Source organism: Astatotilapia calliptera, chromosome 4 (assembly GCF_964374335.1).
Source record: "Astatotilapia calliptera chromosome 4, fAstCal68.1, whole genome shotgun sequence".
Lineage (NCBI taxonomy): Eukaryota > Metazoa > Chordata > Actinopteri > Cichliformes > Cichlidae > Astatotilapia > Astatotilapia calliptera.
Window position 1 is genome coordinate 30,899,136 of NC_137425.1, and position 13,505 is coordinate 30,912,640.

The window sequence follows — 13,505 nt, forward strand, 5'->3', positions numbered from 1 at the left end:
GAATAAGCGGTTATAATGATTTTCTTCTAATCTATTGTGAAAGGTGTCACGGTGTAAAAGGTCAATGAAGATGCTTGCATAGACAGATAAAATGTACTGTGACTTGTAGGTCAGAGTTAAGGCACATTCTGCTTGGAAACTTTCGCACTTGCAGAAGCAACAGTTTTGTGTACAGGATGTTGATAATCAGATAAGAGAGAAGAGAGCGAGCAACAGGAAGCACCTGGAGGGATGTGAAAGCGGCACTTTAAGTGTGTTAAAGGTGTTAAAAGGTTGTTCACTGAAATGAGTAACATTGAATAGTATATATAAATGATTTTTTTATACACACATTGCAACTGTGCTGATATGAGTTGTCACTCGGTCAATTGAAAGTCAAAAACGTCAAAAACGTCGTTCAGCGTAACTGACTGAATTGATATATTGTAGGGAGGACCTTGAGTGCCGATGGATAGATGCTAACATGCTTATTCACATAATTAGGTTAATCCTTTTGATTAGGGAGCCCCAAACATGATAGGTTGAACCAAAATTGAATAATTAAGAGAACAATTGATGAACAAAATAAGTTAGGGAGGCGTAGTAGGGAAAGGTGAATGCTGATTAGTGTGTTTTATGAGAGGCCCAGACTTCAGTGTAAAACTAGGTTGAAGGCTGACAGGAAATTACATGCTTTTGCAGAGCGTGCTTTTGCAGCTAGAAAGTGAAACCAACTAGGCTGTTTGATCGAAACTTAAAGTGTGGTGTGACGTCGAGAGCAACTATATAAATAACTAGGCTTCCGTTTGTGCTTCAGACCTGGGGTTGTGTGTTTTGTGCTCAGGTCTCCATATCCAGGATATATTAATTAAAGATAATTTTTTAAAGTAAAAAGACCACTTTTGAGCCGTGTCTTTCTTGGCCCTAAAGAATCCAAAAGAACCGGAATTTAATACCACCTGTTAGCTTCACTGGTTCTTAATTCCACCCCTTAAGGTACAGCAGATAATCACAAAGGATGGAGCCAGGTGAGGAGGAGTCATAGTTGGAAACAATCAGGGAATCATAGAGAAGTTAAAGCAGAAGAACCATACAAAGTGGACCAGAATAAAACAGCAGTTGGGTGCAGATTGATCTACATAAGAGGGAAAAAAAGGATAAAAATGAGGCTTTGAACAATGCACGATTGTCTGACAGACTGCTCGGGATATTGGGGTGGGAAACTGCGGTAAGTCTCAGTAGTAGGTAATATGATACTCAAATATTAATCCATACTAAAATTAATATTGAATAAAGATACTCATTCGCAAAAGTGTCTGTGCCAACAGTGCCTCCCTCAGCTGACTCACAACTTCACACAGCAAACTGCCTGCAAACAGACAGGCACACAGCTACTCCCTTTATCAACAGCTGAAGCAGTTAATATTCACTAAATAACACTTTACGAAGAATTTCAAGGTCAGTGAAACTCCAGTTTCAACAACACTGAAGTATTGAACAGTTCATCTGAATGTTAAAACAGACTATGTGCGCTGACATCAGATCTAGCCTGTCACAGTGTGCAGCAGCACACTGTGTGAATTTGTGAAGAGGAGCCAAAATGCAGACACCAAGGAAATTGGAACAAAACTTGAATGTTAACAAAAAGCAAGCCGTTTAATAAGGGTGATAAAAAACATTACAAAACAAAAGGCACACGGACACTAGGGGGAAACTAATTAGAACTAAACTGGGAAAACTGAATGCTGAACACAAAGAGCAAAACCTTAAACGTGGAAAATCCTGGCAACATGGAGACATGACGAAGAAAAACAGACGACCTAACAAAAATTGAACAGAAACACGCAGACTAAAAACACACAAGGGTGATTAGGGGAAGTGGAAACACATCTGGAAACAGCTGACGCTAATCTGAAATAACGAGACAAAGGAAGCAAAGCCGACTACACTGATATAGGACACAGCCCTTCAAAATAAAACAGGAAACATGCATGGAACGCAGACATGACAACACGAACTTGACAACATGGACAAGAAGACAAGAAACATGACAGACTAACACAGAAGACCTAAGTGAAACATAACTAAACTTAAGGCAATCAAAACATAACCCAGTTTACTCAGCATATAAAGGGATAACTTAAGAACTCAAAACGTAAACTGAAAACGCTGCGTCAGAGACCCAGGATCGTGACATAGCTGGTCAACCCAGACTGTCACCTGACACACACTGTGTGTTTATTTATTTTATTTAAACTAATACACAACAGATATGTGTTAATCTGCAGACATACCAGTTCACAAATGTGGACAAATTCACATACATCTACATTAATATGTATACAGATAGAGACTTTCACAAATATATACATATGTATATGCCTGTGCACACACATAAACACACACATGTAATCATACAAACATATGTGTAAACTGAAGATATCAAAATAGAAATAAAATAAATGAATGGGTATGCATGTAGTTGCATAATTAGTTAAATGAGATAAAGTGATTAAATACCAATATTAGCAAAGAAAAGAACAAAAGGGGTAAAAACATGTTGGCTGAGTTTGAAAAAATAAACGACTCACAAAAAAGGAGGGGAAGAGAAAGAGGAGGTAGAAACAGTCCTGGTCGCTGTTTGACACCATCTTTATTGTCCATAGACTGTTTCCAGATAGCGCTGAGTTGCACCCAGACCTCACCAGAGGGAGCCAACTCAGAGTTTGACCAGCAGGAAAAACAACCCCCAGGCCCTGGGGAGGGAGCTTGTTTAAATGAGGGGAACATGGAGATGACTAGGACACACAGAGGGCGAGGGAGCACACGGAAATGTAAACTCACACGGCAACACAGACTCACACAGGAGACATGTAAATGAAGACTTCCAAAAGTTGATTCTGTTCATCTGGGCGTAGCGTTTTGTGGGAGAAACATTTCGTCACTCATTCAAGTGACTTCTTCAGTCTCAGCTGACTGCAGGTTTCAATCTTATAAACGGTACATTTGCATAATGACTGAAACCAGCCCACTGAAGGAACAATGGGCTGTGAGGTCAGTTCCTTAATCTTAATTATGCAAATTCTCATGACCATTGATCAACAACCACTGACCAAAACCCACTGATCAAAGCCCACTGATCAATGGCCATGAGTACCATTCACAGAGAGTTGGGGAATGGCTGCAATCACAGCATTGTAAGATGGCGAAAGATGTACCCTTAGGCCCCCTCCTCGATTCAGAGATGGTCTTTCCCTTTTCACGTAAATGGCCTCCTTGACTCTGTGCTCAAACCAGCGTCCTCCCTGTCAGGATTTTACATCCTCAACATTGAAAGAGTGTCCACTGGCCTATAGGTGTAAATAGACTGCAGAGTCCTGGCCTGACGAGGTGGCTCTTCTGTGTTGTGCCATCCGCTTCGCCAGAGGTTGTTTGGTTTCCCCGATGTATAAATCCTGCCAATCCTCCTGGCACTTAACAGCGTACACTATGTTACTCTGTTTGTGTCGGGGCACCCGATCCTTGGGGTGGACCAATTTTTGGCGCAGCGTGGTTTGGGGTTTAAAAGCCACAGAGACCAGGTGTTTAGAAAAAATGCATCTCAACTGCTCTGATACTCCGGACACATATGGGATCACTACAGGTTTTCACTTGGGCAGCGGTTTTCCTTCTCTCCTGGATCGGCTGGAGCTTTCTTTAGGTGCCTTTCCTGCTTTGACAAAAGTCCAGCTGGGATAACCACATTTACTCAGGGCCTTCTTGATGTGCTGTTCTTCTGCCTCCCTGGCTGCTGTGTCTGTGGGGATGGTGTTCACTCTGTGTTGTAGCGTCCTGATGACACCCAGTTTGTGCTTCAGTGGATGATGAGAGTCAAACCTTAAATACTGATCCGTATAGGTTTACAGTACACGTCAGCTTTTAGATGTCCCCCATTACTGATGGAAATCTCACAGTCTAAGAAGGCTAACCTGCCACTTTTCATATCCTCCCTGGTGAATTTGATGTGTCGGTCCACTGAGTTAATGTAATCAGAAGGAAGAGCGCAGGGCAAGCTAGCAAGACAGAAGTTAAGCTCTCCTTGTGTTGCACCCTCAGAGAGACATGACTCCATTCTCCTTTTTCTTGCAACTTTATTCTCCTCAGTTCAGCTTTGGAGTTTACAGGCAGAATAGCGTATCATCAGCAAAACATCGCCCCCTCACGTCTCAGACACTGTTTTTTTTCTGCGCTTACTGATGACATCACACATCTGAACTCTGACCTCCTGGAGCCAGTAAACTACAAAAATTAACTAGAAATGTGTCCAAAAACAAAACACAATTAAATAAGAATAGTCTTTAAAGATTTTCCCCACAATTCAGAAAAATTTAAGTTTTATAACTACTTTTAGAGCGCAACACCCTCCCCCACAAAAGAAAAATGTTGCCACACATTTTCTTTCTAATCTTTGACAATTTACCAAAAATAGAACATTTTACCAAAGATGAGTGAGCAAACAAGTATTTCCACACATATTACACGTTACTGGGTGAGAGGCTATACCATCTCTTAGTATCTCAGGAAAAGTCTCTCATGGTCACGATACAAAACTAAATGTTCATAGTCCTTTTGTACTGAAGGGTGGGTTATCCCTCGAAGTATTGGTGGGCCCGCCGAATCTTCGCAGTGGGACAAGGAAAATACCATTTACACCCCAACATCATGTGATTACACACTTCAAAACCATGAGTTCAGTAAACCCATATTGTACTCACTACTGTCTTACTCTTTGACGCTAGAATGATAAACCTTCCCTCTATTTATTATAGTAATAATGCTCAGAGTACCTGTTTCTCTTTTAACTGTAACATGTGTCAATACTACATCAACATGAACTGCAACTGTAATGTTACGCTTAGATTAAACTCTCATGTGAAGTTGACTCTGTGTTTTTCTGTTATATCTATTCATACTGTAAAGGATACATGAATGATGGTGGGACAGAGGAATGATGGATGCCACTTGAAGGGCTGTTCACACTGACAGGGCATGTGCTCCATTGCTGGACGGTTGGCTGGCCTAGTTTTTCATATGTGTAGACACGCCGGGGCTGTCTCATTCTCTTTGGCTTGTGTCTCCATGTCTCAGCATCACTCTGGTCACTCTCGGGTCCAACAGCTGGAGCTTCAACCTCCTCCTCCAAACTGCGTCTCTCCTCCACCTGTTCCTCTTCAGGATGCCCCTCTGCTCTGAAAGCAGGCTCAGACTTCTCTCCGAGTGCGTCACTCCGGGGGCAGAAATCCTCTGTTTCTGGGTTGAGGGGTGGATCAGCATATCTCAGTGCTGTCCACATGTGACAGTCATCTTCACTAGAACTGCCTGTGTCTGTTTGGTCAGTATCGGGCTTGGTCTGATGATGTCTTCTTGCTAACTGTCTCTGTTTGTTTCCACGGCTTTTCTCTTTCAGGCTGCTTTCACACACCCCAGACTCTTCAACCAGGTAAGGACATGGCAACAGTAGGTTACGGTGTAACACTCGTCTTCTTCCTGTCCCCTGCAATGGCTCAACCACATACACTGGACTATCAGGACCTTTCCTCTCAGTGATGACATGAATCATATCCTCCCAATAGCTGCATGAACTACTTTGTTCAAATGGTCTTTCCATCTTGACTTCTGAGATTCATCAAGTGTCCGGAGCATACCTAGGAGGGTCCTATTGAAGCGCTCTGCAGGATTGGCCTGTGGGTGGTACGGGGAGGTACGAGAATGGCTGATACCGCAGTAGCCTTGAAGCTTGCGGAAAAGATTGTTCTCAAATTCTTTCCCCTGGTCATGGTGTATTTTGGATGGGAAACCGAAGCGCATGATAAAGTCCTCAAAGAGCTTTCTTGCCGCAGTCTTCCCAGACTTGTCCCTTGTCGCATATGCTTGGGCATATTTGGTGAAATGATCCACAACTACGAGTATGTATTCTTCACCTCCTGTGCACTTGTCCAAATGCAGATAGTCAATGGATATCATCTCAAACGGCGCAGAGGTTTCAATGCTCTGAATTGGTGTTCTGGTTATTCTGTTAGGCTTCTTCTTCTTTACACAGCGACACACCTGAGTGACATAGTGCTCCATTTCCTGCCTCATTTTAGGCCAGAAGAAGCACTCCCTGGCGAGAGCAACCATCCTGTCTGCTCCTAAATGTCCCATCTCCTCATGTAGATGTTTATAGACCATGGGCTTTAATGAATCAGGAACAACAAACTGTTTTCTCCTGGTGGTCTCACGCCTCAGAATGCCATCTCCATCAATCTGCAAATGGGGCCACTGCCGAAGAAGGTATCTAACTGCCTCACTCTCCGCCATCTTTTCTTTATGCTTCAGGTAGGTGTGTGTTCTTTTCAGGGACAAAACTCGGTTTATGGCTATGTCTGGATCCTGGGCGTCTCTGATGTCGTCAACTGCAAACGGCTGAATTGGTTCTGAGACGATGCATCCCTCTGGCAGCGCGTTTACATTACAGGTGACAGCTGAGATCCAGTTCATTTCTCCTGTTTTCTCTCTCTCTAGGGCTTTCCCAATACATTCAATGTCATCTTGCTGACATGCCTCTGTGCATTCCTGCATGATGTCTTCAATGGGCTTTCCTCTTCTTGATAAGAAATCTGCATCTCGATTCGCTGCCCCTGGCCTGTACTTAAGAGTGAACCGATAATCTGCCAACTCCGCCACCCAGCGGTGTCCAGCTGCATTAAGTTTCGCTGACTTCATGACGTATGTCAGCGGGTTATTGTCACTGTACACAGTAAAATGAGGCGCATGAAACAGATAATCACGAAAGCGTTCTGTTATGACCCATTTCAGTGCCAGGAATTCCAGCTTGCCTGAATGTAGCTTGTAGTTTTTTTCTGCAGCTGTCAGTGTCCGTGATCCATAGCCTATGACTCTCAGGGCAGTCCCTTGACGCTGGTACAAGACTGCACCCAAACCATCCTCAGAGGCATCTACATGAAGAACAAATGGCTTCTCCAGATCTGGATATGCCATGATTGGTGGGTTTGTCAGCTGGTTTATTATTTTGTCCAATGTCTCTTGGTGAACTGTCATCCACTGGATTGGATGGGATGGTGGCAGCTGGGCAGATTTGCGGTGGCACTCCTTACTCTTTCCACGCTGCTTGTGTTCAGACTTGGGCTTTGCTAAGAGTTCATAGAGGGGTTTGGCTGCCCTTGAGAAGTCCTGTATGTAGGGTCTGTAGTAGCTAAGGAAACCCATCAACTTTCTCACCTCTCTCACGGTCGATGGTTTCTCCTGTTTCAGTGCTTGCACTGCTTCAACTTCTTTGGGGTTCATCTTGTATCCCTCTGCTGAAACCACTCGCCCCACATAGCAGACTTCACGTTTGAAAAAGTCACACTTCTGTGGCCTTAATTTGATACCACATTCTCTTTGTCGCTGTAGCACTCTCCTCACATTTTGGATGTGTTGTTCGAAGCTTGAGCTAAAGACGAGTACATCATCCAAATATGGGACACACATTTCATCCCTGAGGTCTCCCAGGCATCCCTCCACGTAGCGCTGGAATGCTGCTGGGGCATTAGTAAGGCCGAATGGGACCCTAACCCACTCATAGAGTCCCCATGGTGTTATAAATGCAGTACAGGGTCTGCTGTTCTCACTCATGAAACCCTGGTGATAAGCCTTTCCCTGGTCCAATACTGTGAACCAGGAGTTGCCCCCAAGGTTTTCCAGGATCTCCTGTATTCTTGGGATGGGATGTCTGTCAGGCAGTGTCTTTGCATTCAGGAGCCTATAGTCTACACACAAGCGAAGGCCACCATCTTTCTTCTTGATGCATACCACAGGCGAAGAATATGAAGAACAAGATTTTTGGATCCAGCCCTGATTGAGTAAGTCTTGTATGTGTGCTTTTACCTCCTGATAAAGGTGTCTGGGGATTGCATTATATGTCTTTTGCACAGGCACTTTGTCTTTTAGCTGTATCTCCAGCTCTAGATCTTTAATGCATCCCGTGTCCCAGTCATCTTTTGCAAAAACATTGCATTCCTCCCTCAGCATCTGTTTTACCTGCTGCTGTTGGTCACTTGTCAGATGGCTCAAATCCACTGGTGGGTCCCAGGGCTCAGTTTTTGTTGTCTGACTGGACTGCACTGTGGGTAAGGAAGTACTTCCGTCTGATGTCTTAGAAAGCTCACCCTCCATACATTTTACATGTGGCATGTAGATAGCATCAACATTGTGCAGCCACCCCAGTGTAGTGCGACCACAGAGGGTGATATCATGGTCAGTCATGTTTTCCACAGTCACTGCAACTTTAGCATCACCTTCTGAGGGGAGCTGAATTAGCTGTTCTCTAACAACTAGGTCTGCTGGCCATGGTGTCTCACAGTTCTGCTCCAACACTGCATGTGACCCACTCAACACACTCTTATTTAGCCAACCACATTGCACTGTCATCATGTTACGCTTCGGGATGGTCACAGGTCGCCTTCCTACTCGGGCTATGTGGGGATGGCTGTCAGGCGTTTGTTTCTTTAGGACAGACAGGACAGCTCTTGCAGTTTTGCGCCCCACCTCGAATGCTGAGCACAATCTGTCCAGCATATGCCCTGGGGGGGATACAGTCTTTGCTGGTGTCATTTCTCAAAGCTACTTCTTCTATCACATTAAAGCCGATGATGGGGCATTCAATGTCACCGCTGGCGACTAGGATTGGAACTTGGACGGGCCTGTTGGTCATCCCAGCCACAGCATTTTTGGACAGGCTGAACTCAGTCTCTATCCATCCTTCATATGGAATACTGGTCCCATTAGCAGCTGAGAGCTCTAAAGCTCCCTCTTCGAGCAGCTCTTCCACTGACCTCATTTCAGCATCAGGCAGGTGTTTCTTTCTCCAGTTCGTCCCCACTATCGATACTTGTGAGCCGGTGTCCCACAATATTGTGGTCTCTCTACACCTCCTAAGAAGCCACGGACCTGGCCTCTTTTGCCTACCAGCTTCGACATTTGTTGTTGTTTACCAGTGAGGGGTGCTTTGAGGCTGAATGGGTCGGTTTGGTGCTTCTCCCCTTCAGGGTTAAGTATGATTTCGATCTTACTTGAATTAGCTGAGCACTTTTTCCTACGACAACCTGCTGCCCAGTGTTCCGTACTGCCACATTTGTAACAGTGGTCACATTTGTTTCCTGTATTGGATGATTGACACTGCTGGCACTGTCTAATGTTTGTGCTCCTAGGCTGTGATTGGTATTTCCGGTCAGGTGGTTCGGCCATTCTCATGTGCTGAGGTTTAACGGTCTGCTGGAGGCTGGCAATGTGAGTGGTGAGGTTCTGCAGAGCCTCACATATAGCCTTGTTGCCTTGATCAACTTTATCCATTAATGTGTCTCGTTTGACCGCTCCACCTTGCCTGTTCTTACTGTCTGATGTGTGCATACTGCTTTCTTTCTCCACCTCTTGATCTTCCCCACTTACTGTTGCAACTTTTATCATCTTTGCTCTTGATGCAGCTGACAGCTTATTCTTTCTTTCCATTTCCAGACTGTATGCCGCAGTCATTTTTTCCAGAAGAACCTCATCTGTGATTTTAGGATTTTGCAGGTATAGCTTCACATCAGCTCGGATGGTGTCATCATGGAGGCCAGTGAGTACTGTCTGGAGAAACTGATTTTGGATGAGCTCCAAACTGTACTTTAAACCAGACTTAACTCTCTCTGAAGCAAGAACAAGTTGTTGTCTCAAATCCATTGCTCGCATCAAAAACTGGATTGGAGTTTCTTTTGGCTCCTGTACAGCGCGTGTGAGCGAGTGATACAACTCTGTGGCATCTTTCTCAATGTAATGAGTCCGTAATATTTGCCTGAGAGCTTGCAAAGTCAAATCTACTCTACTCTCAAGGTAGCTTTTCAGTTTTGTTCCTGGGGTTTGTAGAATATTTAGTTGATTTAGAGTTTAGAAATGTGTTAAAATATAATGTAGAACTGTTGTAGAGATACTGCCCTTAATATAATAAAGGCCTCACTGTGTCGTGAACTTAGGAGTAGATTGTAGGAGACCCCTCCCCCACTTGAACTGTGTAAGTAAAACAGAGAGGAGTTAATGCTGAGTGGAATTTCCCCAGAGGATGTTTGGGTGGGGGTCTCAACATTTGTAACTGGATAACTGTGGTCTGGAAGGGAGATGGGTTTTATGACCTCTAGGGAGTCACCTAAACCCACAGTGTTTTAACTGTCACGCACGCACATCCACACGCACATTCACTCATGTGCACACACATACACACAGGTATGCGCACACAGTCACACACGAGCACTCACATAGACACGCGGGAACGCGCACATGTAGGCATTCATGTGCTCGTGCACATAGACACAGACACAGAGTTTGCAGCACACCGTGGGGGGTTTTATGATAGGGTCGCCCCTATAAAACTGTGTTTTAAAACTGTCCTTTAAGATGGCGCCGGTGAGGTCGGCTGCTGTCACGACTGCTCCGACCACTTTTTCTTTGTCTTTGTTTTTTAAGTTAGTTTTCAGCATTTCTAAATCGGCAAAATCATCACCATTGGGTACATTAGGTATGACAGTGACACTCTTGTTTCTATTGGTATACAATGTACTCACAATTCGAAGTTTTTAACTCCGGATCCGAGCTGGCCGAGTGAGATCTTGAGGGAGAACAAAGGGAAGCGGCGGCGGCCTAGAGGGAAGCGAGCCGGCGTCAGAAACAGGCTGAGAGCTTGTGCACACCGCACACCTCTGCCTAGCATCCTGCTCGCCAACGTCCAGTCACTGGAGAACAAGCTTGATGACCTCAGGGCCAGGGTAAAGTTCCAGAGAGACATTCGGGACTGCAATCTCCTCTGTTTCACCGAGACATGGCTGAACCCAGCGGTGCCGGACCACGCCATCCAGCCGGCCGAGTTCTTCTCGGTTCACCGCATGGACAGGACACGGGACTCGGGGAAGTCAAGGGGAGGCGGCGTGTGTTTAATGGTGAACAACAACTGGTGCAACAGTGCGAACGTTGTTCCTCTCACACGCTCCTGCACACCAAATCTGGAACTACTGTCCATCATGTGTCGTCCTTTTTATCTACACAGTAAAAAATGGAGTGTCGATATTTCAGAGTAAACCTATTTTAACCTAGATAGAGTATTTACAACTCTATGAGGAGTAAACCAGCTCTAACATCAGAGTTAAAAGTCAGTGTAAAGTTTGTTAGTCACGCAGTGAAGACTTCACTCCACACAGTGTTGATTATTACCAGTCCGCAGGCGTGTGTGGCCTCAGAGCTCTAATGCGCATGGAATTTTCTCCGAAGAGCTGCCACAGTCAGGTAAGTGAAGTTAACATTCCCATACTGGTAACATTGTTTAAAAGGTATTTTTAAACTAAGTAGCTCTTTATAGTTTCACTGATGTCGAGTGAGGACATGTTAGCAGCATTTACCCATAGGTTTAATGGCATTCCAGTAGCTACATGCTAGCAGTTGCTAAAAGTTAAGATGTTCGTTATCTTCTCACTGCGTTAATATGAACCTAAAACATTTTAACTATGTATTTCTTCTAAATGCTGTCTAAATAATATCATTGTCACATGTCAAATCGCACAGTTTGAACAACTAAATTACCGTTTATCAATAAGCTAATAATCGCTAATTAGCTTACATAAGCGAACATACTTTCAGAAAAAGTGGGTAGCATTACCATAAAGTTAACTTTACTGGTTTATATTATTTAGAGTTTTGCTCATTATTTAGTAAGAAATATGTATTTTGTGTAAATTAACTGATAGCAATGTTAATGACATGTTAAGTAATATTAAGTAATGTTCCTATCTTATAGAAAGGTTTAAGAGTATGGAAAAACCAAATCTCTGAGAGATGCAACCAGAAGATGGATGAGGCTGAGATGACAGAATGACATGGGTAAGAATCAAAAATGTAAGATATAAAGAAACATTTTAAACATTGTATTATTTTTAATTGTGATGTTTAATGCCAATTATTGAATTTATACATTAGGACATCTCCCCCTAAAAGCGTAAGAGTGATGTATGCGCAGGGCATTGTTGCTCTGTCTCCATATCTGGAAGACCCATATTCACAACATGGATATGTAAGTAAAGGGAACTTTTCAACATTAAATACATAATTGCCCTCAGAAATGTTGATAACATAGTCCTTCTTCGTTTATTTAATTACATAGAAACATTACTACGATCCAGAGAACAGTTCAGGATACATTGCATGGCGGTTGAAGACCATTCAAAGAAAAGCTGTGGAGGAAAGAAGCGTCTCAGTTTGCAAATCTCCCAAAAGTAAGTTCACTTATCATTTAAATGATACTGATGTAATTTGTAGGCAGGATTCAATCAAACACCTCTCTATGTTCTGTATTTTTGCATTACAGATAGAACAAGATTTCCGACTCCTGTTTTGTGAGGTCACTGGGAGCAAATTCTTGGAGAGGTGGCTCACCAATCTCAAAGCAAAGGTTGTAAAGGAAAGTCATGGACTTGTCCCCACCTCAGAGCTCTTGGAGATGTGCAATGCTGAGTCAGGTACTGAAGTTGAGAATGGTATGATTGTGACTGTTTTTATTTGCCATTGTTGGTTATATAGGTAATTCTGTCAATTCAATGTATTTTTGGAATAATTCTTTGTTTATTCGTCTGTAGGCTGGGACAGTGACTTGACTACTATCTTGCTGCTGCTACATCTGCTACCACCATCTGCACAAGGGCGAAAGAGACCAGGAAAGATGTCTGCATCTCAAGCTGTCAATAACCTCATCAAATTCCCAAAGGTATGTTGTTTAAAATATACTTTCCATCACCTCTATTTTCATGGACAGTGAGTTGAGCTAATCTACTGTCAGAGGATAGTCACTTAATACTGTTGTTTAATGTGTTGTTGTAGGCTGGAACCAGTGTACAGCAGCATCTAGACAACATCACCCGAAGCAGTCAGCCCTACCATCTTACCCAGGGATCCACAAGAAGCAGCATTCACACCTTCATTGTGATTGAGAAGCATGCACTTCCATGTAATGCGACAGGTTCTGTAGGAGCCCTTGATGAACTCTTTAGGGCCCATTATGTCTTTGGTACATCATACAGTTCATCCCTGACCAACTTTGTTACTTTTCTGCAACTACGACATTGGGGAAATGTCATATTGCTTTCTCTAGTGAGCATCATAGAACTGTGAATTGTAAAGGTTTGTTACGTTAATTAAATGACACTGAATTGAGAAACATAATAAATGCTGTTACTTTAACCTGTATATTTGTTGTTATTTCCATAATGTAGGATAGATCACAGTTATTTAGTAATGTAGCATCATAAGATGAATATGAAAAAAATCACACTACAGAGAAATAAAAATGATATATTATTACACATCAGAGGGTTATTATTAAACTAAATTTGGAGTAAAATAGCTCTATAAAGTGTAATCAAATTACTCTGAACAGTGTGAATAACCCTCAGTGTTAAATATTTTTACACATTTTGTTGTTAATTTTGACA

At 43.2% G+C, this 13,505-nt stretch overlaps 1 long non-coding RNA gene across 1 annotated transcript; it reads left to right on the forward strand.

The window, feature by feature from the left end:
- The first annotated feature begins 8,381 nt into the window (after window positions 1-8,381).
- Window positions 8,382-13,258, forward strand: LOC113018345 (uncharacterized). Its single transcript, XR_013908918.1, has 6 exons — window positions 8,382-11,901; window positions 11,998-12,091; window positions 12,182-12,293; window positions 12,386-12,536; window positions 12,654-12,781; window positions 12,895-13,258. It is a non-coding gene; the product is annotated as an uncharacterized LOC113018345 (long non-coding RNA).
- Window positions 13,259-13,505: the final 247 nt, after the last annotated feature.